We start from the raw sequence: 26,040 nt of genomic DNA on the forward strand, positions 1-26,040 counted from the left end.
ATGTCCTTCTCATTCTCATGTTTTAAATTTTTTTCTGTTATTTCCCTAGAGAGGTTATCCACACCATTAGCCTGCCTCTCATAACCCTCTTCAATTCCAAAGATTCTTAAATTTTGTCTCTCAATGTTGTCCCAGATTGTGTGTTCTGTGTCTCTCTCTGTCTCTGTCTCTGTCTCTCTCTCTCTTGCTCACTCTCTCTCTCTATCTATGATATATATATATGTATGTATATATATATATATATATATATATATATATATATATATATATATATATATATATATCCACCGACAACTAAATCGACTACTATCGAACCCAGGGCCTCAAAATTGTTAGGCAAACTCTCTACCCCTGAGCTACAACTCAGGCCCCTGGACCTTTATTTATTTATATGTGGTGCTGAGAATCGAACCCAGTGCCTCACCCATGCTAGGCCAGCACTGTTCCACTGAGCTACAACTCAGCCCCATCCCAGAGTTCTTGTATATTCTGGTCACCTTACTATTCTCTGTAATATTGTCTGAATGTTTGAGGCCTGCCACCTTGTCTTCGAGCTCTGAGATTCTGTCTTCAGAGGGGTCTACTGTCTTAGACTTTCAACAGAAGATTTTATTGACTTAATTTGTCTCATTTCCAAGATTTCTGTTTGGTTCTTTTTTAATATCTCTATCTCCTGATTGAACCTCTCTTTCATACCCTTCACTGACTTCCTTAATTCATTCAGTGGTTTTTCTTTCTTGTCTTGAAATTCATTCATCATTTTTATAATCATTCATTTGAATTTTTTGTCGGATACTTCATCCACCTGAATATCTTTAGTGCTATTTTCTGGTGAATTATGAACTTAGCAGGTGTTGTGTTAGCTTGGTTTTCTTGTTTATTTTATTCCTTAGTTGGGTTTTATGCATGTGTTGGGATGGATTTCTCTTTCACTCTTCTGTGTGGGCCTTTTTAGGCCATAACCTCTCTTGCCACAGTGTCCTAGAGTGCTCTAGGTTGAGAACCCTCAGCAATGTGGCACCCACAGACTTTGTGTTCATTCTCTCTTTTTGCTATAGGAGTGGATGCCCCATAACATCCCCCTAGTTATTCCCACATGGCCTCTGGTTTTTAACTGGATTTTTTCCTCTCCTATTCTTTGTTATAAATATTGCTAAAGTTAGTGTGATTCATTTGTGTGTACCAAGGTGTGCTGTCTCTTTGCTGTGTTTATTTCAGCAGTAGAACATCTACCCTGTGAACTGTAGTGTCCCTGTAGATTCCCAGTCCCTCACAGAAAAAGGGAAAACAAGTATCTCATCAACAGAAACAAACATTAAAATCAATACCTGGTGCCTCCTATGACATCTACAACTCTAATTATCACAAAAACAGGAATAGTGCAATTGCCAACAGCAGAAATATAAATAGGTCTGGCATTAAATCAACAATAAGTGTCGACCATGCTATCCACAGTATTAATTAAAGCAACAAGGTGAATGGTGTGAGCAGGAGTTGTATAAATAAGATATTGTAAGAGATGGTGAAAATGCTGTTCAGTATGAGAGAAGAAAATATAAAAGGATAGTAAAGAAAAGTTTGGAATGCTCAAAATGTGAACAGAAGGAATATAGAAGAGATGTAGCAAGTGATGGCCATAAAGAAGGATGAGAAAAAATAAATTAGAAAATAGTAAAAGGACAGAGAAAGAGAAAGAGAGAATTTGGCTGTTAGAGAAGAGGGGAGAAAAAGAGAAACAAGAAATAAACAAATGAAAATAAATCAAAACTAAAATAAAAAAAAAAACCCTAACCTCAAAAGTCAAGGGAAAATAAGTAGTGTTAAAAAATGCTAAAACTGAGAATAAAGGAAACAAATATGTATGGGGAAATATATTCACAAAATAATCAGAACAGCAAGATCACCCCCCAAAAAAGATAGATCTTAATAAAAACTGAAAGAATTTTCTCCACTGAGGTGGTCAAAACAGTTGATGAGTATGGAAGGTCACTGCCTTTGTGACCAATGACCAAGTGTCATTCTTTCCATTTCTTCTGAGAGTATATGAGACAGAGACCAAGCTCTGGGTGTTGTTAACCCCTTCCTCTTTTTCAATTGCTCTCAAGGTTGCCAACAGGAGTGGTCTAAAACTGAAGCTGGTTGAAATAGCTCTCAGCTTCTTATCAGTGTAGGGGGTTTTGGAATGGGAAGGACTGTTGCTTGGAATTTTCTCTCACAGACCAGATTGATACACTCCCAGAGTTTAGCCTGCTACAGAGTTCCAATTGGGGAGATCTGGTGTCTGTGGCTTGGGTCTGTTCAGGAACTTGGTTGGATGGTATCTGCTCTAGAGAGATTAGATCAACATACTCTGTGGCCAGAAAGATGTGTATTTCTCCTGGGAGTCTGGATTTCTGGAGCCTCCCAAGAACTCTACTTGTAGGACAGGAGAGCCAACCTTACACACACTCAGCTGCCCACAAACATGGCCTTTCCAGGCTTAGTCCCTGAGTGTGCTCATGCCCACCTGTTCAGGTTCCCAACCCTCTTCAGCTGGTCACATGATCCACCAGACTCAATGGCACAGTGAGTTGCACATCTCTGTGTATTTCTGACTTGAATTCCACTGGGTACAGTATTCTCTATGCCTATTTCACTCATTGTTCCAGGTACAACCCAGGCCACACTGTGGGTACTCATCTGGACAGTATAGAGATATTTGTTAAGATCTCCTGGGCTCTGGCAGCAGCAAGCTGTAGCATGGCCTCCTCAAAGTGCTTCCCACCTCAACTGTCTGCTTGCCAGCTGAGAAACAGAGAACTCTTTTCAAACACCTGTTTACTGTGCAACCTCTGGGTCAACTAAATACATACTGCTTTTTCTGATCTCCAATGTTTCTGGGCCAAATGCTTTTCTATGTGTTTTTCCTCCCTTCTATGATAAACCAGTGCCACTGACACAAGCAGCTCGGTATTTGTACATTGTGTTGCACAATATTTTCTGAGTCTCTAAGAGCCTGACTGATATTGAATCTGGGTGAATTTCCTCTTTCACCCACCTCACTGAGAAGCAGTACTCCTACTGCTTGAATCCTGATCCACAGAGCAGCTGGAAATGCAGACATCTTCTAATGCACCATCTTGAATCTCTCCTCCTTGGTAACTTTTAAATACGGTTACTTGTTTTGTGAATGGAAAGTTAGAATTCTTGTCTATATTGGACAGTAACCTTTGTCTGAAGTATGATTTGTAAATACTTTCTCGCATTACATGAGTTGTTTTTTCAATCTCATTTTTTTTCTTCGCGCGCGCGCGTGTGTGTGTGTGTGTGTGTGGTTGTCATTTATTTCTTTGCTTTGTTTTCATTCTGCGGATTAAACCTAGGCCCTCAAATATGCTAAAAATGTCCTCTACCATTGAGCTACACCACTACCTGTCTCCCTAAGTTTCTTTTTTTTTCCCCCAGTAGTAGGTATTGAGCCCAGGGGTATGCTAAGAATGAACACATCTTCAGCATATTTTGAGACAGGGTCTCCCTGAATTGCCTAGGCTGTTCTAGAACTTGACATCTTCTTGCCACACCCTGTAGAGTAGTTGGGGTTACAGGTGTGCATTTGCATGCTTGGCTTCACTTTCAGGTTTTTAAGTATCTACATACAGATGACTCCCAAAGGGTATCTCTACATAATTTTATACTTTAAAAACTTAAATCAATACAGGCACTTTCTTTTTATCTTTCTTTTTTTTTTTTTTTTTTGTATTGGGGATTGAATCCAGGGGCGCTCGACCACTGAGCCACATCCCCAGCCCTTTTATGCATTTTATTTAGAAACAGGGTCTCACTGAGTTTACTAGATCCTTGCTAAGTTGCTGAGGCTGACTTTGAACTCATGATCCTCCTTGCTCAGCCTCCTGAGCCACTGGAATTATAGGCACTTGCCACCACTCCCAGCTGGTACTTTCATATATTATAGTTGAGACAGCCATCCCACTTCTAGGAATGTGTTAAACATATACTTGCACACCTTCAAAATGACTGTATGTAAAATTATATGTTGTAGCATAATTTATAAAAGAAAAAAGAAGTTGGGGCTGGGAGTATATCTTTGTGGTAGAGTGTTTGTCTAGCAAGTGTGAGGCTTTGGGTTCATCCCAGCATTGAAAAAGCAGGATGGGGGAGAAATAGAGAAAGAAAAAAAAGTAATTCAAATGGGTTTAAAAACATTGTGTAGGGGCTGGAGATATAGCTCAGTTGGTAGAGTGCTTGCCTCTCATGCACAAGTCCCTGGGTTCAATCCCCAGTATATAAAAAACAAAAACAAAAACAAAAAAATAAACAAACAAACAAACAAAAAACAAGCAGTTCTTAATATTTCCTCTTGGGATGGTTTCCATGTTACCCTATTATTTATATTTGTTTACATATGCATAAAGTGCCTTTGGAAGAGACAAGAATAAATTGATATCAGTGGCTGCTTGTCAGGGATGGGACAAGGGTGAGAGAGAATTTCTTTTGAATCTGTTGAATTTTGAACAAAGTGAAAACAAAATAAAAGATAATTCCAAGGAAGACAAAACAAAACAAAAAAAAAACAAATTAAAATATTTAAAACTGGGGTGTAGTCAGTTGTTGAGCACTGGGATCAATTCCCAGCACCAAAAGCAAAACAAAACTTGGATATAAAGAATTCTTTTAACTTCATTATGATAAAAGAAATTTGTTTAAGAATGAGCATTCCTTAAACAAGGATGTTTACTAATATTTTTACTCAGCTTTTCTTTTTAATTGAATTTGCTTTCTTTACAAATCTTTTACTCACTATAAGATATAATAACTTTTAAAAATTTATTAAATGAATGCAATTTGTTTACAAAAGGAAATTTTGAGCAAACCTTAAAAGTGTGCTCTCCAAAGCACTCTGGGTGCTTTCCCACAGAGCTTGTGACTTCAATAAGCTCAGGGCACCCTCTAGTGCCTGGGAAATGCAGAAAAGAGCACTAGCTTTGCTCCTTTAGGATACCTGGTTGTTACCTGCCTGGTTCTGGGGATTGACTCAGAGGTGCTTTACCACTGAGCCACATCCTCAGCCCTTTTTATTTTGAGACAGGATCTCACTAAGGTGCTTAGGGCTTTTCTAGATTTCTGAGATTGGCCCTGAACTTGCTATCATCCTGCCTCAGCCTCCTGAGTAGCTGGGCTTACAGGTGTGCACTACCATGCAGCTAGAACAAGTGATTGAAGCCAGCTGCATGAGCCCATGATGTTATTTCTATAAGTTTGCTCATACTCATCAGACTGGCACTCCATCTTTGTGTCAAAAGGACTCTCAAACTGGTTGTGGTGGCACATACTTATATCTCCAATGATTCAGGAGGCTGAAGCAGAAGAATGACAAGATCAACCTGAGCAACTTAGTAAGACCTTGTCTCAAAGTAAAAAATAAAAAGTGCTGGAGATGTAGCTCATTGGTAGAGCACATCACAAAACAAACAAAGAAATAAACAGAAACTCTCAAAGCTCCTCTGGTAATACCACAGCTCCCCCAAACAGTAGAGAGGCAGTATAGCAAGACCTGAAAGTCAATGTCACAAAAGGTGGGAGGACCTGAGGATAAAGCATTCAGTCTATGGAGCTGCAGGAGCTCAAGTGGCTGTGTGAAAAGCTCTGTTTCTGGGTCACCTTCTGAGGATGTTCCCTTTTGGTTATTCTGCCATTCCTGGACCCCCAGGAAGCCAACACTTTATCCTTGCAGCATTATTTAGGATGCACCAGGTCCAATATAGCTTGTCCTATTTCTTTGCCTCATAGCCTTGGTCTAGCTCTTGTTGTGGCTCTGGAAACTGATAGGTTGGTCTCCCTACACTGGTCAACCACTCTACTATGAGGTACAGCTTCAGCCCTTTCATTTTTTTTTTTTTAAGTTTTGAGATAGGGTCTCGCAAAGTTGCCCAGGTTGGCCTCAACTGGAGGTCTTCCTGCTTCAGATTCCCTAGTGGTCAGGATTACAGGTATGCACCACCACACAGGCTTCCAGTCTTCTTCTGACATCCAAAACCAAGTCTGATGGGTTTAGGGCAGTGGCTCTCAATGTGTGGTCCCAGGAGTTATTACAAATGCATCGACCAGGGCTGGGGATGTAGCTCAGTGGCTAAGTGTTTACCTAGCTTGCATGGAGTGCTGAATTCCATCTGCTAGCAGTACACGTAACACACAACCATCAGAACTTCTTAAAAATATAATTTTCAGGTCCTATTCACACCTGCTGAAACAGAAGCTGCAGTGTGTGTGTGTGTGTGTGAGTGTGTGTGTGTGTGTGTGTGTGTGTGTGTGTTAGGGAGTACTGGGGATTGAGCCTCAGGGAAATCCTCTTTTTTCATGTAGGCTTTAAATGCCATTTATTAATCTTAAAATTTTCAACTAATTATAAAAATACTTACCAGTTTAGGGGCTGGGATTGTGGCTCAGAGGAAGAGCTCTTGCCTCTCATGTGTGAGGTACTGGGTTTGATCCTCAGTACCACATAATAAATAAATAAATAAATAAACAAATGGAAGATATTTTTTAAAAAGAAAGGAAGAAAGAAAATACGTATCCGTTTATTACCAGTGGGCTATTTTGTTTGAAGGAGGCTTCCCCTGTCATCTATCTATATATATTTCAGTTATAGGTGGAAACAATACCTTTATTTTATTTTTATGTGGTGCCGAGGATTGAACCCTACTGTCTCTTGCATGCTCAGCAAGCACTCTACCTCTAAGCCACAACCCCAGCCTTTTCCCTCTCATCTTTACCACTTTTATTTTTGATGACTGAGAGGTCCAGGTTATTTTTCTAATTTTTTGCATTTTCCTTTCTAAATATTTTGGATCACAGTCATCTCGCTGTTCTAGGAAATTATAATGATCACCCATTTATAGACTTCCCACAAAATTTTCCATCTCTGTCTTACTGGGGTGGGTTTGTAATCTCTGCAATTTGGGAGGCTGAGCAGGATGATCACAAGTTTGAGGCCTGCCTGGGCAACTCTGTGAGACTCCATTTCAAACAACAACAGTAAACCAAAAAGAGCTGGGGATGTAGTTCAGTGGTAAAATGACTCGGCGCTCAATCACCAGTATCACTGGAAAAAAGTTTCCCATCTACAAAAGGAAGGTCCCGCTGGCTTTCTTAGCCACTGCCACATTCCAATACAAATCATGATGACACTAAGCTTCAATAATATTGGCATATATATTTGCAATAGAAAAAGTGCAAATACATAGCAATGATTAAATAACAGAAAACAATTGAAATTTCTTTAAGAAAGAGAATAATAAGGAACATGGAAGTACAGCAAGGGATATTTATGAAGAATGTATCAGAGTCTTGATATTTACATTTAAGTAACACAATTTCTTCCATGCTAAGTAGTTTCTTTGTATACATTTTATTAGGCCACCAAGTGAAACATTTGAAAGCTTTAAGAAAATTACTGTTACTTTATAACATATTTCAACATGGTTCTAAAGTGTTCACAATGCTACAATTTATTTCCTTTTTTTTTTTTTGGTACTGGGGATTTAACCCAGGGGCATTTAGCCATTTAACCATGATGCTACATCCCCAGCCTTTTTATACGTTTTATTGAAATAGTCTTCTTCAGTTGCTTAGGTAATGAAAATATATTAAAAAATATTGCCATGCATATCTTGTTGACATTTTAAAAATCCACAAACAAATGATCTGAAATCCTGTCTAGAGAAATTGTTCCTAAATACTTAATGTTTAACTATGGAGGACTCAAGCATGTCTTGAGGTTTATTATTATTATTATTATTATTATTATTATTATTATTATATTTTATTTACTTTTATGAAGTGGGTGCTAAGGATGGAACTCAGTGCCTCACACATGCTAGGCAAGCTCTCTGACACTGAGCCACAACCCCAGTCCCATGCCATGATGTCTGAGTTTTTAAAGTGTTTTCAAAGCAAAAAAAAAAAAAAAAAACAACAACAACAAAAACACCAAAACAAACAAACAATAAAACACTTCAAAACAAGCCATATTTATCTATTTTGGTATGAGGGACTGAACTCAGGGGTACTTAACCACTGAGCCACAATCCTGAGCCCATTTTTGTATTTTATTTAGAGACATGGTCTCACTGAGTTACTTAGGGCCTCACTAAAATTGCTGAGACTGGCTTTGAACTTTTCATCCTCCTACCTCAGTCTTCCAAGTCGCTGGGATTACAAGCCTGAACCACTGTGGCAGGCCAAGAAGCCTAATTGAATGTCCTTAAATGCTGATTGAAAATTTAACACTAGGGCTGGGATTGTAACTTAGTTGGTAAAGTGCTTGCCATGCATGCACAAGGCTCTGGGTTCAATCCCCAGCATCACCACCAAAAAAAAAAAAGTAATGCTAAGGGAAAGGAAACAACACAGGCTGAAATGAGTGCAAACATCTTTTCAATACAGGTTTTAATTGAAAAGGTTTATGAACTAAAGGGATTCTTTTCCAAGGGCAAGCTGGAAACATTGAAAAATAACATGACAGATCTGACAATCTTTTCTCAAGCAAATTCTCATCCTATTTCAGTTTCCTGAAACATCCCTGGTTAAGTCTCTTATGATTAAAAAGTCCAGAAAAGCTTTTATAAAAGTCCATCAGGTTCATCATTAAAGCTGAAGTCACACACTAGACAGAGGTGATCTGAAGGGTAATTGAAGGATGGAAGCCCATTGGGTCCAATCTGTTATTAATTAAGTAAATTGACAGCCAACCCTACTGTCAGCTCTTTTTTGGAATACCATAAAATCCAGGGTGTGCAGACACTCTGAGGTCTGAATCTTCTAGGTAGTGTACTGTCCATCATCACTCAGAGGCTTGTAGAGGCTATGGATATTGAGGCTGGAGAAAGAGAAGTGTTTGTGGACCACTTCAGTTGGCTCTGCACTGAAGTCCCCAGGGAAAACTTCTGCAGGTTCTGGAGAAGGTCACAGCCCTGAGGCAAACCAAACAGCTCCCAGCCAGTGCATGTTTTAAAGTGGGTAATAGTGATGCTGAACTGTCTGATTCCTTGTGCTCTAGGATCTCTGCAATGGTCACCTGATTGGTTTTCCATGTCATGATTGTCAGCCTAATGTTGGCACTGTTGATGAGCTTGAATTGGGTTTGGAGAAAAAATCAGGAACAACCATCTGGTCCATTGTCATGTTCAATTTCTGGAGAAGGTGAACAGGAGTTCAGCAACTGGGGAGCACAGAGCACTGATAAAGCAGGTGCTATCATGAGGGAACTGGAGGGGGGACCTGAGGACCTTCAGTGGTAGAGTTGGGCTGAGACTCAAAACCCAATGCATTCTACCACTGAGCTACAGCCCCAGTTCTTTTTAGTTTTCATTTTGACACAAGTTCTAGCTGAGCTGCCTAGGCTGGCCTCAAACTTGCTATCCCCCTGCCTCAGACTCTGGAGTAGTTGAAATTACTGGCATGTACCACTTCAGCTAAATATATTTTTTAAATTATTTTTAAATTTTTGGTATCAGGGATTGAACCTAGGGGTGCTTGACCATTAAGCCACACCCCCAGCCCCTTTTTATGATTTATTTTGAGACAGAGTCTCCCTAAGTTACTGAGGCTGACTTTGAACTCACAATTCTCCTGCCTCCATCTCCTAGGATTACATGCATATGCCTGGCATATGCATGTAATATACCACAATATATATATATATATATATATATATATATATATATATATATATATATATATATATATATATATATATATATATATATATTTTAAAGCCTTAGGAAGCCAGGCCTGGTGGCAGACACCTGTAATTTCAGCAATTTTGGAGTACGCAGAAGGATCACAAGTTCAAGGCCAGCCTGGGCAACTTAGTAAAATTGTCTCAAAATTAAAACTCAGTGGTAGAGCCTGCCTAGGTTCCATACCCAGTAAGAAGAATAAAAGAGAAACAACAAAAACAAAACTGTCTGGAGTTGTCATCATGGGAAATATAGAACTTTGCTTCACTTCTTTTCATTTGTTTTAAGCTTAATAGAGTCCCAGTTCTTGGACAGTGACCCATATCAGAAGCCCCAAACCTGCAGGGCCTCCTCTGAAGCTTTTTCTCTCTGGCAGTCACCTCAATGCCCTGGAACCAACCTGTTTTTTTTTTTTTTTAGTTGTTATTGGGCCTTTATCTTATTCATTTATTTATATTGGTGCTGAGAATTGAACATGAATGCAAGGCAAGTGCTCTACCACAGAGCCACAACCCCAGCCCTTGTATGTAATTATCAAAGCAGTAAAAGTCTTTTGTTTTTGAGGGGGGGAAGGATGTGAGGGATGAGCAGAATGAGAGTGTGCTGTAGCTGGCTCACCTGGGAAGCCTTGGAAGGAGGGTAGATATCACAGAGGAAAGGGTTTGGGACCAGGTGTCAGAGGAGTTGGGTTTTCTCTCCCACTCTGCAGCAAAGGTCATTCTTGTGACGTCCATTAATGAAAATAGACTCTCCAAGAATGGGCCTGATCTCCAGTGCCTCCTGTGCAAAATAAATTATCTTGATCAAAATAATTAATAATAGCCAGGCACGGTGGCCCACCCTGTAGTCCTAACTACTTGGGAGGCAGAGACATGGACAACTTGGTGAGACAGTGCCTCAAAAAAAAAAAAAATTAAAAGTCTGGGGACAGGCTGGGGTTGTGGTTCAATGGTACAGTGCTCACCTAGCATGCATGAGGCACTGGCTTCAATCTTCAGCACCACATAAAAATGAAATAAAGATATTGTGTATCTACCTACAACTAAAAAATAAATATTTACAAAAAAATGTCTGGGGACAAAGCTCAGTAGTGAAGTGCCTCTGGGTTCAACTGTTAGTATAATAAATAAATAAATAAATAAATAAATAAATAAATAAATAGTAAGCATGGTGTGGTGGTACATGCCTGTAATTCCAACTTGGGAAGCTAAGGCATGAGGTTGGCAAGTTGGAGGCCAACCTGGGATATTTAGTGAGACTCTCAAAAAATAAAAGGGTTTATTGTGACACTGTGGTAGAGTACCCCTGGGTTCAATCCCTAATCTTACCCAGTCCCCAGTACTGCAAAAATCAAAACAAACAAACAAAAACTAGGAATATAGCCAGGTGGTAGAACACCAACCCCAGGCTCAATTTCAAGACATACATGCGCATATGCGCGTACATACACACACACACACACACACACACACAAAGACACAGACTGTGAGCCAAAGATATTGTCAGAACTTTGTGATTTATTTTTTTAATATTTATTTTTTAGTTGTAGGTGGACACACTATGTTTCTTTTATTTATTTATATGTGGTGCTGAGAATTGAACCCAGGTCCTCACATGTTCTAGGTAAGTGCTCTATCACTGAGCCACAACTCCAGTCCAGAACTTTGTGATTTATAACATTTCCACCCAGAGAATAAAATATAGGCTAGAAGTCTTACAGAATGGTTAGTAATTATGAGTATAGCTCTTCCTTCCTTGCTTCCTTTGTTTCCTGGGACTTGAACCTACTCTATGTTCTGTACCTACTACCACTAAGTGTACTACCACTAGGATACATCTTGAGCCCTTTTTATTTGATTTTTTTGTTTGTTTGTTTGTTTTTTTTTTGTGGTGCTGGGGATTGAATCCAGGGCCTTGTGCATGCAAAGCAAGCACTCTACCAACTGAGCAATTATCCCCAGTCCTTGTTTGGTTTTTGATACTGAGGATTGAACCCAGGGGTCCATAGCCACTAAGCTACATCCCCAGTCCTTTTTACTTTTTATTTTAAGATAAGGTCTTGTAAGTTGCTTAGGTCCTTGCTAAGTTGCTGAGACTGGCTTTGAACTTGTGATCCTTCTGTCTCAGCCTTCAGAGTTGCTGGGATTACAGGTGTGTGCCACTGCACTGAGCACCCCCCCCCCTTTTTATTTTTTTATTTTATTTTATTATTTTTTTTTTTGAGAAAAGCTATTACTAATTTGCCCAAGCTGGCCTCAATTTAGTAGTGATCCTCCTACCTCTCTTTTGAGGAGCTAGGATTACAGGCATCCACCTCTGCACCCAGCTAGTTTAACTTCAAAAAGGCATTTGAAGTTAATGAACACAGGTTTTGATCTTGGAGTGGCTTGTGCTTCACTGGGGGATGGTAGTCTAGCCTGGGTTTCCTGAATCTCTTTCATCTCATGTGGTAGTGCATCAAATCCTGAGTAGTGCATCAAATCCTGCATGTCAAGGGTGTTAGTTTTGGAGCTGGATGCTCCTACAGCTACAGCACCAGTTGACTCACATTGAGCCTGAAGTGGCATTAGAATAATCTTCCTCACTACCATATTTTGGGCTCTACTGAAAATTCAAAATAATTCAAAATTCAAATTCCTCTTCATTATCCACTTGTTCTTACTCCAAATCATTCCCAAAGACAACCCCTTCCATCATTCCCTTAAAAAGGTCCTTCAGGTTAGGGGAGTTGACTGCACTGCCAATTTTGTTCTGAAACAGAAATGTGGATCTCTGGGTTTTGAGATCACAGCTTCTACTGATGAATGATTAACCTGGGAGGAGCTGGAAAGGCATGTGCGGGGTGCTGGGTTGGATCCTCAGCACTACATAAAAATAAAGCAAAGATGTAGTGTCCACCGAAAAATTAAAAAATAAATATTAAAAAAAAAATTCTCTTTCTCTCTCTCAAAAAAAAAAAAGCTTTAAAAAGAAAATGCGATAATGGGAGGAAAAGTCTCACACTTCTGGAACATTCCTCCAGACACACTCCTTCCTGTGACTCCTCCCTGCGCAGCTGCTACTTAAGCAACAGAATGACAGAGTGAGGTCAGTGTTCCTCCACTCAACCACAGGCTCTGCTCACGCGGTTTTCAGAGCACTTTCAGTTTTTCCGCACCAGTTGGATTTGCTGAAGGGGTGGCAAACTCGCGCAGTATGGGGCTCAGCGGTGTCCGGCTGCTCCTGGCCTTCATTGTCCTCCGTGCTCCAGTGAGTGCCACAGTTGGTGAGTAGGCTCCTTGCGGACCTTCAGAGCGGTGAGACTCCAGGGCTGCGGGCTGGTTCCAGCGAGAGCTGAGCGTCTCCGGGGCTGACGCGCTCAGGAGAATGGACCCTGGGTGGAGGAGGGGTGTGGTGCGGGACTGGATGCAGCCACTTTGCCACAGAATCTCAACTCTGCTTTTCAAGGTTTCCCCCAGCCACCTTGTCCGCGACCTAGATCGGTGCTGCACCTTGCGCTTCTTTGCCCTGTGGTTGGTTTTCGCACTTTTTTTTTTTTTTTTTTTTACTCCTGACGCTTGGAGCACCCGGGGCTGTCCCCCAGGTTGCTCCCTTGAGCAATATTCAAGGGGATCACTTCCCACCCGTGTTGGGGAACAGTTTACAGGCTTCCGAAGTCCTGTGTTCTCCCCAAGTCACTGGGGTCCTCAGTACCTGGAGTTGGAGGTCTTTCTTTCTTCCTGCCAGGAGCTGGTAGGGACATGCCCACAGCCGCTGTGGGGACTGTGGCTTCACCCAATGCTCAGGGGATTACAGGCTGAAGACTTTCTGGGCCAAGCTATTCTTCCATGTTGTCCCAAGGGACAATTACCTGTGTTTATAGGCTGAACAGTATTCCATTGTATGTGTATGCCATGGTTTTGTTTTGTTTTTTGGTTTGCTTTTGAGACTAGGTTCTACTATTTTGCCTGGATTGGTCTTGAAATTCTGGGCTCTTGTGATCTTCCCATCTCAGCCTCCTACATAGCTGGGGTTAGAGGTGCCTGCCACCATTCTTGGTTAATGCCAAAGTTTTAAAATCTATTTATCTGTTGATGGACACTTAGACTGTTTCCGTGTTTTGAATATTGTGAATAATGCTGCAATGAATGCTTATCTTAATTCCTTTGGGTATACATGGAGAAGTAGGAGTAGTGGGAATGCTGGGTCATATAGTAATTATGTTTTTAGATTTGTGTGTGTATGTGTGTGTAGAGTGTGGGTACTGAGGATTGAAGCCAGGAGTACTCTACTACTGAATGACATTACTACCCTCCCCTCCTTTTTAAGTTTATTATTTATTTATTTATTTATTTATTTATTTATTTATTTATTTATTTATTTATTTTGAGACAAGGTCTCCCTAAGTTGCCCAGACAGGCCTTGAAATTGCAATTCTCCTGCCTTAGCCTCTCAAATCTTTGAGATTACAGGTGTGTACCACTCTGCCCAGCTGTTTTTAGCTTTTTGAGGAACCTCCTGTACTGTTTTCCAAAATGACTTACTAAATTACATCACCAATAGTGATCTCTTTTCTCCCCATTCTTGCTGACACTTGTTATTTTTCATGTTTTGACAATAACCAATCTAATAGGTGTGCAATGGTATCTTGTTTTAATTTGCATTTGCATTTATTCATATATCTGTTGGTCATTTGTATGTCTTTTTTTTTTTTTTTGGTACTGAGGATTGAACCTAGAGGTGCTTAGCCACTGAGCAATATCCCTAACCCTTCTAATTTTATTTTTATTTTGAGATAGAGCCTCACTAAGTTGTTTAGGGCCTGGAGAAGTTTCTGAGACTGGCTTTGAACTTGTGATTCTCCTGCCTTAGGCTCCTGAGCCACTGTGATTATGAGCATGCACCACCATGCCTGGCTGATTTGTAACCTATTTTGAAATCTGGTATTGTGACACCTCCAGTTTTGTTCTTTTTCTTTTTTGGTATTGGGATTGAACCCAGGGGCACTCAACCACTGAGCCACATTCTCAGTCCTTTTTGAGACAGGGCCTTGCTAAGTTGCTTAGGGCCTTGCTAAATTGCTGAGGCTGGCTTTGAACTCAGGATCCTCCTGCCACAGCTTCCTCAGCCACTGGGATTACAGGCATGTGCCACTGCACCCAGCCAGCTTTGTTCTTTTTGGTGAAGATTACTTTGGTTATTTGGGGTCTTTTGTGGTTTCATATGAATTTTAGGACTTTTAAAAAATTTTTCTGGGCTGGGGATGTGGCTCAAGCGGTAGCACACCCATCTAGCATGCGTGCAGCCTGGGTTTGAGCCTCAGCACCACATACAAAGATATTGTGTCTGCCGAAAACTAAGAAATAAATATTAAAATTCTCTCTCTGTCTCTTCACTCTCTCTCTTTAAAAAAAATAAAAAATAAAAAAAATAAAAAATTTTTCTGTGTGGAATAACATTTAAATTGTGATAATTCTTTCCTTCCCTTTCCCCCCCTTCTTTTCTATTTGTGGTGCTGGATGGAGCCCAGGGCCTCACACATGCTAGGAAAGTGCTCTACCATTGAGCTGCACTCCCAGCCAGATGGCCCTAAGTTTCTGATGGAGCTTGAGCTCCAGTCAGTCTTTTCTCCGTCCCCATTGCAGGGGCCCTAATGCTGACAGCCACTGGCACAGTGCAGGGCACCGCGACCTCCCTGCTGTTGTCAGCATGGCACCCTCCTTCTGCCTCCAGTGCTGGCATCTGCACTTGGCCCTCGCTCTCAATGGCCTAAACCTCACCCTTGAGAGCCCTCCACACTGCAGCCTGCAGGTGCTAGACGGTGTCTGTCCCTCTGCATCTCTCCACTGCATGAACTTTCTCTATTCCTAACCCCTGCCTACTTGTTATGGACCCTCACCAACTTGTATCTGTCACAAGCTCCCTCTTGTTGGGACCCTTACAATCACAACATCCACCCTCATCTGCCTTCATCCAGGGCACCCTCTTGTTGTCACCACCACCCAACTTCTCTCAGAGTCACCTGTACCCCATGCCTATCCTTGCTCTGTCCACTTATCTCTCTTTTCCTCCCATCTCCCCTCCCCACCCAGCCCAGAAAAAGTTTCCTGATCTACCGCTCCTTGACCTTTTTTCTCCTCTTTTCCTTGCTTGACCTCAAGGGCTCTTGTTCTCGACACCACGTATCCCAGATTCTTGTTTTCGCCACTTAGTTAGTCCTGGTATTCTTCTAGTAAAGCTTCTCTCAGCAGCAGCTTCCTCCTGGGATTTTTGTTGTTGTTGTTGTTTGTTTGTTTGTGTTGGGAATTGAACCTGGGGTCTTGTGCTTGATAAGCACACACTCTACCACCAAGCTACACCCCCAGATCTTTGTATATTCTGGACATTAGTTTCTCATTAGACACGTGATTTGCCAACAGTTTTTCCCATTTTAGGGGTTACCATTTCCATGGGGGGTGCTTTTTGTGTGTGTATCGTGCTGGAGGTTGAACCCAGGGACACTACAACTGAGTTATATCCTCAATGCTTTTTTAAATTTTATTTTGAGACAGGGTCTCACTAAGTTGCTGAGGCTTATGTCCAACCTGCGGTCCTCCTGCCTCAGCCTCCCAAGTAGCTGGGATTACAGCCATGCTCAATAGAACATTTTTTCGTGGGTCTCGCTTTTTGGGGGGTACGGGGGATTGATCTCAGGACTGGTCAATCACTGAGCCAAAAAATCCCCAGCCCTATTTTGTATTTTATTTAGAGACAGGATCTCACTGAGTTGCTTAGGCCTCACTTTTGCTAAGGCTGGCTTTGAAGTTGCTATCCTCCTGTCTCAGTCTCAAGAGCCACTGGGATTACAGGTGTGTGCCACTGCACCTGGGCATGAGTCCTCTTTGTGTACAGACATATTTAATTTTGATGAGTCCAATTTATCATTTTTTTTCTTTGTAGTCTGTGCATTTTTCTATCTATGAAAGCACGGTCAAACTCTAAGTCATGGAGCTTATTCCCAATGTTTACTTCTAAGAATTTTTAGTTTTAGTTTTTAAGTTTAGGTTTTAGAGTCACATTGCATTAATTTTTTTCTTTCTTTATGTGTGTGTGTGTGTGTGTGTGTGTGTGTGTGTGTGTGTGTGCTGATGGTGGTGGTGGTGGTACTGGGGATAGAAACCAGGTCTCTTTACCATTGAGCTATATCCCCAGCCCTTTTTTATTTTATATTTTGAGACAGGGTCTAACTAAATTAATTGCTGAGGCTGCCCTCAAACTTGTGATCCTCTTACCTCAGCCTCCCAAATAACTAGAATCACAGATGTTTGCCTCCATGCTTGGCTTTTGGCCTTTCTTTTTTCCTTTTTTAGTGCTGGATATGGAACCCAGGACTTTGTCTTTGTGCATGCTAGGCAAGCACTCTACCGCTGGGCTACATCCCAGCCCTGAGTTAATATTTTTGTATGGTTTTAGTAGAAGTTCCAACTTCCTTTGTTTGCCTGTGACAATTTAGTTTTCCCAGCCTCCTTTTGTTGAAAAAAATATCAAGGTTCTTTGGGAACACTGCTGCCTGCCTTCCTCAGGGGACGAAAATGGGACCAGTTACCTCTCTACCTGCGGCCTCATTATGCCACTCTTACTTTTAGACTCAGTCTTCCTTTCACTTCTCTGTAGGGTAACAATCCTACTCTAAACTCCTTTGTGGTTACTAACTCCAGCCCCTCTGGCCCCTCCAGCTCTACCTTGTCCATGAGGGGCCTGCACAGAGGCAGAATCTTCTCTCATCTCCTATGCAACTGCCTGAGCTCCGCAGCCCCTCTGGCCATGAGTCTTTCCATGCTGGGTTCCTCCTGGGCCCTCGCTGGCCTCTGGCAAGCTCTGCTCTGCACCTCTGGCTCTCCTACTCCTGCCTTTCCCCTACAGGCCAGCCTCTGCCCTGGATTCCCACATGTACTCTTAGGGAGCCTGTGTCCCCTGCCTTGAGCGCTGGCCTACATGCCTGCCCATCTCCATTTCCCCTCCCTTCACCCCTCACTTTTCTCTCCTTCCTCTCTAGTGTCCTATTTTTGTAGTATTAGAAATTCTTGGGGCTGGGGATGTGGCTCAAGCCTTAGCGTGCTCGCCTGGCATGTGTGCGGCCCGGGTTGGATCCTCGGCACCACATACAATCAAAGATGTTGTGTCCGCAGGAAAAAAAAAAAAAAAGAAAGAAATTCTTCTTCTTGGTTTTTGTCCATGTGCATTTTCATTCTTTCTTTCTTTTCTTTTTGGTACTGGGGATTAAACCCAGGAGTGCTTTACCACTGAGCCACACCCCAGCCCCTTTTATTTTTTATGTTGAGACAAAGACTCACTAAATTGCTGAGACTGACTTTGAATTTTTGATCCTCCTGCCTCAGCCTTCTGAGTCGCTGGGATTACAGGTGGGCACCACCAGGTCCAGCTGTCTATGTGCATTTTCTGAATCTGCAGGGTGGTCAGGAGAGCAGAAGCTTTGGGTTGAACATAGATGGTGCAGTCATTTCCAGGAAGAAGTGTCATTCATTGTTGTTTCTTCCCCAGGAGCCCACAGTCTTCATTACAACCTCACAGTGAGATGTCAAGGTGGATCTGTGCTCTCAAGGTTCTTTGCTCAGGGTCGGTTGGATGATCAGCCCTTCCTGTGCTATGACAGTGAGAGAGGCAGCGCAGTGCCCCAGGCACTGTGGCAGACTGGTAGGCAGAAACAGTCCTGGGACCAGAGACTTGGGACACAGAGACCCAGGACTTGGCAGAGAGTGGCTAGAATCTTAGAGTGACCCTAGCAGATATCAACTTCCTGAAAGAGGAGAAAGGAGGTGAGTGTGGGCAGGGGCAAGGGTGATATGAGGATTTCTCCATGAAGGATGAGAACAGAGAGCAGGTATCTGTCCCTTTTTGTAGCATAGAGCATGGGATTGGGTTCTTTGTTTTGCAAATTTGAATAATGAAATCCTCAGACACAAGAGTGAGAGCAAATAACAGAATTTATTAGTGTCATAGAAGGAAAGTGGAGCTCCCAAAGAGGAGGAATCCCAAGAGTGGGATACCCAAGAATGATTATTATCTAGGGGTTTATATGCCTCTGCGGAGTTAAGAGAGCTAGCCCCCTACCCAGTCCTGGATAAGGAACTCAGTGTCCACAAGCTTTTCTTGAACTCTGGCCCAATCAGATTACTGTGCCTTTCTTGGTGGGGGTCTGGGTACCAGGAAATAGATGTCTCACTATCAGCTAGTTCTTTCTTTCTTTTATTTTATTTTTCCTCTCTGCTTACACAGGAGTTGGCCTGACGTTGGTGAGGCCTGGCTTGTGTCTTATAATTTCTCAGCTCTCCTGAACAGAGACTTGTGTCGGAAGAGCCCAATTTTCCTGTCTGTTCATTTTAATCTATTTGAACTGCATTTGGTTGGGGGGGGGGCAAGCAGTGTTCTCCATGAAGCTCAGCACAGTAGTACTTTGAGGGGATCCAGGAAGGGGTCCCCTGAGGGCTGAAGTTTCATACTTGGGCAGGGAAGGCAGAGTAACCAGGGGATGGAGAAATGACTACTGGGCCAGTACAGGGTCTCATTTCCTCCAGGAGAATTGGGGCTGTGAAATCAGAGAGGACAACTACACCAGGGGTTTCTGGAATTTCTACTACGATGGGGAGCCCTATGGGAATGGAACCTACCAGACCTGAGTGTCCACCAGGATTCCCCAAGGACAGGAGCAGAAGTTCAGCTGCCACGTGGGACACAGTGGCAATCACATTACTGGCACTGTGTCTTGTGGTGAGCCTGGGAGTCCCAGAAGAGGTTCCCAGCAAGGTGAGTCAGTGACCAGGCTTGGTAAGAGCAGGGAAGCCTTGAGCTCCAGTCCCAGAGTGTAACAATCCTGCTTTCAGGGACTGCACTGCTGCTTCAGAGCCAATGGCCCGCCATTCTGGCTGCTATTGTTAGTGCTATGTTCTTCTTAATTTGGCTCCCTTTGGTGCAAGGAGAGGAGAACAACATCAGCTACAGAGGGTTCAGGTGAGAAAAGTGGTCACTGGCTGGAGATTACAGGGCTTGTCTTGGCTGTAGAGTCCTTCATGCCTCTTATTGCACAGAGAGCAGTGGAGGTGACCAGATATCTGGAATAGAGGGGGATGGATATCTGTGTGTGGGTGATGGGAGCCATGTCTCCAGCTACTCCCCTTAGCCCTGCCAAAAGCCAGGGTAGGGAATTCCATTGAAGTTCTAGCTGCAGATCTTCTGGCTTCAGGGTGAGCAATGAGCAGCAGTGGGGCTGTGGCTTCTGCTCCTCTCTCAGGCTCCACAGGCTTGACCAGGGTCTATGTTGGGAATGGTGGGCTGATTAGTGTGGGCTAGATATCATGGCCCCAGAGGGACACACATTAAAAACATCTGCAATCTAGGGGATCATAGTCTTGGGGGAACTCATGGTAAAAGCATCTTGCCTTTGTCAAGGATCAGATGTCTAAAGCTGTGGGTTTGTCTCTCTATGTGTCTGTTTTATTGCCAATACCATGAAGTTTTTGTTACTATAGTTCTGTAGTACCAGGTATTATGATACTTCCAGCATTTTTTTTCCTTAGATTATCTTTGAGACTGTTTTTTTCTAGTTCTGTGAATAATGTCTTTGAATTCTGATGAGGACTGTGTTGAATCAGTAGGTTGCTTTTGTAATACAGCCATTTCAACAATATTGAAGGAAGAGCATGAGAAGAAGATTACCATCAAACAGGGTCAAGAGGTGAGAGGGAATGGGAGATAGAGGGGAAATTGCACGGAAGAGGGAAGGAGACCCGCATTGTTATACAAAAATACATATAAGAGGATGTGAGGCAAAGGGGAGGAAATAAAATAAGAGAGACTGAGAGAAATAAGTTATGGTAGATGGGGTAGAGGGAGCGGAGGGGGGGATAGGAAGGGGATAGGAAGGGCAGCAGAGTACAACAGACACTTGTTTGGCAGTATGTATAAACGTGGCTGTATAATCAATGTGATCCTGCAATCTGTATACCGGGGGAATAATAAGAATTCATACCCCATTTGAAACAAATGTATGATATATGATATGTCAAGATCAATGTAAAGTTTTGAGCAACCAATAAATTTCTGATGTTTAAAATAAAAAAAGAATAAATAAATAAAAAAGATATTGTGTCCAACTACAACTAAAAAAATAAAACAAATACATGACAGTGGAATGTATTACACCTACAGAGCACAATTTTTCATATCTTTTATAAAGTATGTTCACGCCAATTCATGTCTTTATACATGTACTTTTTTTCTAAATAAAATAAATCTTAACTTTATTCAGCTGATGTTTCAAAAACAGAGTGGAAATTCAAACTTGCAAATCAAATCCACTTACATTCAACAGGGAAAGTTGCTTTAAGGAAAAACCCAGGATGAAACCTTCTATAAAATCATGACTCTTGTATTTACTTGGTCTTGAATCTGGCTTTTCTTAAAGTGGCCAGACCTGGAGTAAACATCCATGTAATAAGGGTATTTAAAGTTCCTCCTGGCAACCCACCTGCTGCAGCGTAACTGCTGACCAGGTGGCAAAGGCCGCCATTTGGAGTTTCTAGCTAGCTCCACCTAAGAATTCTCCCTGACCCCACTAGATGGCGCTCTTCCACTAGCCTGGGACCCTTTCCTGCACTCAGGCCACATATATTTCTTGCCCAGTCACGCACCAGACAAGAAATGGGAAGGATGGTAGTTCTGTGACAATAGCCCTCTCGTGCCCCCAAATCACCAGACACAGACTACCATTCCCAGGCCCAGGCAGTAAATACTCACACATCACCTCCACAACTTTTATTCCCAAGTAGGGAGAACCTGCTACAAGGGTGAGGCATGAAGGTTTATCAAGGCCAGGAATCACTCTAAAGGCAGGTGTGGAAATTGGTATTTACTACACAAAAGAGGCCCTACCAGCCAACAATTCTGGGAGGTGTTTGTCTCCCAGAATTCAAGTCCAAATGGCTCAGTTGCAACTTGCACACCTTCCTCCAAAGTGTACTGTCTGGCAGGATCCTCAGGTGCCCAGGAGACAAGACAGGTCTGTGCAGCTTCATAATCCATTTTATGGAACCCAAGAGCTCTGTGCTGAGCAGGGCGAAGATTTCAAAATGCCTCCCAAAGGCAAGTTGAAGATGCTGCAGCCCCACTGTCCCTGCTTCAGGTCACTGTTTTTGCTCTGCAGGGCCGTTAATCCTTTTCAGAAGGAGTCATGGATTCCTTATTCCTGGAAATCTAGGGTCTCTGTTTAGCCCAGAGGGGTAGGGAGGGGTAATGGGTGTCTCTTCTGAGCAGAAGTCCGAAATTAGTACCTAGAAAATTCATGTTAAAAATCTGTGACAATTAAGAAAATTCACCAAGAGGGAGTTACTCCACAGAAGAGACCAGTATTGCTACTGAAACAGGTGAGTAAGGGAGGGAAGAGAACATATACAGTAGAAGGGAAAAGAGACACAAGACAGTTCAAGCTACAAGGAACAAGGACAGGGTGTAAGTAGGATGACTAAGGTGGAGTTAACACTGACCAGGTTTCTAGTTCTGGGGAATTCTGAGTGTTATGTTGCCTTGCCATGAGGCTAAGCCTAGGGTTGGTAGGACAGTTGTTCTCTGACAGATGAACAACTACACTCATCAGGTCTTTCTGGTACTTTCAGGAATTTATCCCATTAGATAGACTTCAAGACAGACTGGCTTTATAATGAATTCCACAATACTCCAGGTATTGTTACAGGCTTAATCCAGGGCTGGGAAGAAGGGAAAGTTTCTGGTTCCTGGAAAATCTCACAAGGACATATAATCAGAGACATCTTCAGGGTGACCTACTCTGGCTAGGATGGTGCTAATGTATTTCAAGGAAGAGAAGAGAGCCAAAGAATTAAGAGATATTAGAACTAGAGATGAGACTGAAACTGACAAATAACTATCCTTTGCTCATTGCCACCTTCTAAGACGCAAAGGCCCATCAAAGCCTGGGCATAGGTGCCCAGCTGCAGTCTCTGAGTTTTAAGAGAGCTAACCATTCTAATACTTGAAAAAAAAATTGGTGACTTGAGTCTTCAGTCTCCAGACTAAACACTCCCAGGAACACTGGCTTTCCTTCAAGAAGGACAAATGCCCAGCAACCATAGTGTGAAAAAGCTTATCCTTATCAGCAATACCTTTAATGTCTCTGCTTCTCCTAGGTAGCTGCTTCCAGGGAAAGGATGATGAGTGTTAGCAGTTAGTCATCTACATGTCAGTTGCTGGGGGAGGGTGGCAGGGACAAGAGTGTGTAAACTGATCCACTGCAATGGGTGCAGAAAAAGACCTCTTCCCTCTCCTTTCTGCTCATGCTCCAGCCTATTCATCAGGAGCCACAAAGGCTGCAGACAACAAGGTGTGAACAGTGTGAACAGTCCTGCACTTGAGGCTCACTGCAGAAACCTTCTCCAGGTGCACAGAGACATATGGACAAAGCCATCCCTTCCCTTTCCCAGTGAGAGTGAGGGTGAGAGAATCAGAACCTCTTTCACTTTCTACCACACATCTTGGTGGCACTAGCTCCCAAGATGTCACAGAAAACAGAGCAGTCTAATCACAATTACTCCTAAGTGGTCATCACAGTTAAGTCAGGCATACATTTCAAAAGGCAGCCTCTAGGCCCTTCTCTCTCTTACGTGCACACACTCAAATTCACACAGTCTTGCAGTGGGAACACTGTCTAGCCACTGGGAGTTGCCGGCTTAAGTTAGGTACTGCACCACTAGGAACATGACCACACAGGTGAGCAGCATCCTGCCAATCATGAAGTACTTGTCCTGGAAAGCCCTCTTCTCAATGAGCAGCATCACCGTGTTAGATAAGCCCAGCATGTTGGCAATATCAAGGATCTTTTTCTGAGTCCCCTTCAAGGTCAGTCTCTGGGCCCTCAGTCCCTCCAGAATACTGTGCCAGCCTCCAATGAGGTCATCTATGCTGTGGTGAACGTTGTGGAGGGAGGAGTTAAACTGCAGTGATTCATGCATTGGTATGGTGGTGTCTGAGTGTCAGAGTCATTAGTGGTGAAGGTACAAGACAGAAGCTCCTCTCGCTGTCTCTCCTGCTGCTCCCTGGCATAATGCTGCCAGTGCTGGAAGTTTCTGAGAGCAGTCTGCAGGTGCTGGACATCATACTTTAACTGGTCAACTCGAAGTTTGGCATTCTGTCTTTTGTTAAGGGGTTCCTTGCTGGACAAAATTTCCAGATGTTCTAGACAGCTGAATGTCTGGTCTATGCTTGCTTGGATTTCATTTTCTACTAAATGCAGAGACTGCTTGTTTGCCATCTCCAGGCGTCCCATGTGAGACTGGATCTTGTGAACCTGCTTGTGCATTTGTTGGTACAGTTTCCCTATACATATCCCCTTTGATTTCTTTTGTCTGTCTAATTGCTCTGGCCAGTGCTTCAAGAACTATGTTGAGTAGAAGTGGTAAAAGAGGGCATCCTTGTCTTGTTCCAGTTTTTAGAGAGAATGTCTTCAATTTTTCTTTGTTTAGAATGATGCTGGCCTGAGGCTTAGCATATGTGGCCTTTATGATGTTGAGATATGTTCCTGTTACACCTGGTTTTTCTAGTGTTTTGAATATAAAGAGGTGCTGTATTTTGTCAAATGATTTTTCTGCATCTATTGAGATGATCATATGATTCTTTAAGTCTATTGCTGTGATGAACTACATTTATTGATTTCCATATGTTGAACCAATCTTGCATTCCCGGGATAAATCCCACTTGATCATGATGCATAATCTTTTTGATATGTTTTTATATTTGATTTGCCAGAATTTTATTGAGAATATTTGCATCTATGTTCATTAGAGATATTGGTCTGAAGTTTTCTTTCTTTGATGTGTCTTTGTCTTTTTGGGGGGGATCAGGGTGATATTGGCCTCATAGAATGAGTTTGGAATTACTGCCTCTTTTTCTATTTCCTGAAATAAATGAAGATTATTGGTATTAGTTCTTCTTTAAAGGTCTTGTAGTACTTGGCTGTGTATCCATCTGGTTCTGGGCTTTTCTTGGTTGGTAATCTTTGGATGGCTTCTCCTATTTTCTCACTTGATATTGGTCTGTTTAAATTGTGTATATCTTCCTGACTCAATCCAGGCAAATTGTATGACTTAAGAAATTTATCGGTGCCTTCAATGTCTTCTATTTTATTAGAGTACAAGATTTCAAAATAATTTCTAATTATCCTCTGTATTTCTGTAGTGTCTGTTGTGATATTATCTTTTTCATCAGGTATGCTGGTAATTTGAGTTCTCTCTCTCCTTCTCTTTCTTAGTGTGGCTAAGGGTCTGTCAATTTTATTTTTTTTCAAAGAACCAACTTGCTGCTTTGTCAATTTTTTCAAATGTTTCTTTTGTTTCAATTTCATTAATTTCAGCTCTAATTTTAATTATTTCTTGCCTTCTACTGCTTGTGGGAGGCCATCCTATCACATGATTTGAGTTACCTCTCTGGCTGGGTGAGAGGCCTTAGGCACAGCTGTGTCAGAGCTTTTCCCACCCTTCTCCAGGTCCAAGGGCTTGTCCGTGCAGAGGCGTGTCTGGCCACTACCTCGAAAACCCAATCAATCGTCGCCCCTGACCTTGGGATGCTGCCCGCCTTAATTTTCATTGGATGGGATTTTCCCCAGAATTTTTTGTTCCCCAATAAAAGTCCACTCCCTGGCGCGCGCGCTCTCTCTCTCTCTCTCTCTCTCTCTCTCTCTCTCTCTCTCTCTCTCTCATTAGCCTCTTCAGTAAACCTTGCTACCACAATAGGTGGCTTGAGGCTGGAGCAAGGAAGAGCCATCCTGGAGCTGGTTTTATAGGTAATTAGAGTCTTGTCTCTTTAATTTAAAACTCCCTAGTGGTTTCACATGATGTGAATCTTCTTTCATGAAGCCAGCACAGGTCACAGGCTAAAACTGCTTTTGCTGCTGATTTGTTCTTCTTTTTCTAGGGCTTTGAGATGTAGCTCAAGGTCATTTTTTTGTTGATTTTTTCTTCTTTTAGGGAATAAACTCCATGCAATGAATTTTCCTCTCAGTACTGCTTTCATAGTGTTCCAGAGGTTTTACTATGTTGAGTCTATGTTTTCATTTACCTCTAAGAAATTTTTAATCTCCTCCTTGATGTCTTCTGTGACCCATTATTGATTCAGTTGCATATTGTTTGTTCTCCAGGTGATGAAGAAATTTTTATTTTTTTGTTGATTACCAATTTCTTTTCATTATGATCTGATAAAATAGATGATAGCATCTCTACTTTTTTTTAGAGTTGCTTTGTGGTATAATATATGGTCTATTTTA

General features: G+C 42.1%; 1 long non-coding RNA gene and 1 pseudogene across 1 annotated transcript in view; one reads left to right on the forward strand and one right to left on the reverse strand.

Moving 5' to 3' along the window:
• Positions 1-26,040, forward strand: part of LOC144366280 (uncharacterized) — a 470,215-nt gene that overhangs the window by 248,978 nt on the left and 195,197 nt on the right. The gene's annotated exons all lie outside the window — the stretch shown is intronic.
• Positions 23,453-24,096, reverse strand: LOC101972932 (Golgi SNAP receptor complex member 2 pseudogene; annotated as a pseudogene).

Source organism: Ictidomys tridecemlineatus, chromosome 8 (assembly GCF_052094955.1).
Source record: "Ictidomys tridecemlineatus isolate mIctTri1 chromosome 8, mIctTri1.hap1, whole genome shotgun sequence".
NCBI classification, from domain to species: Eukaryota; Metazoa; Chordata; class Mammalia; order Rodentia; family Sciuridae; genus Ictidomys; species Ictidomys tridecemlineatus.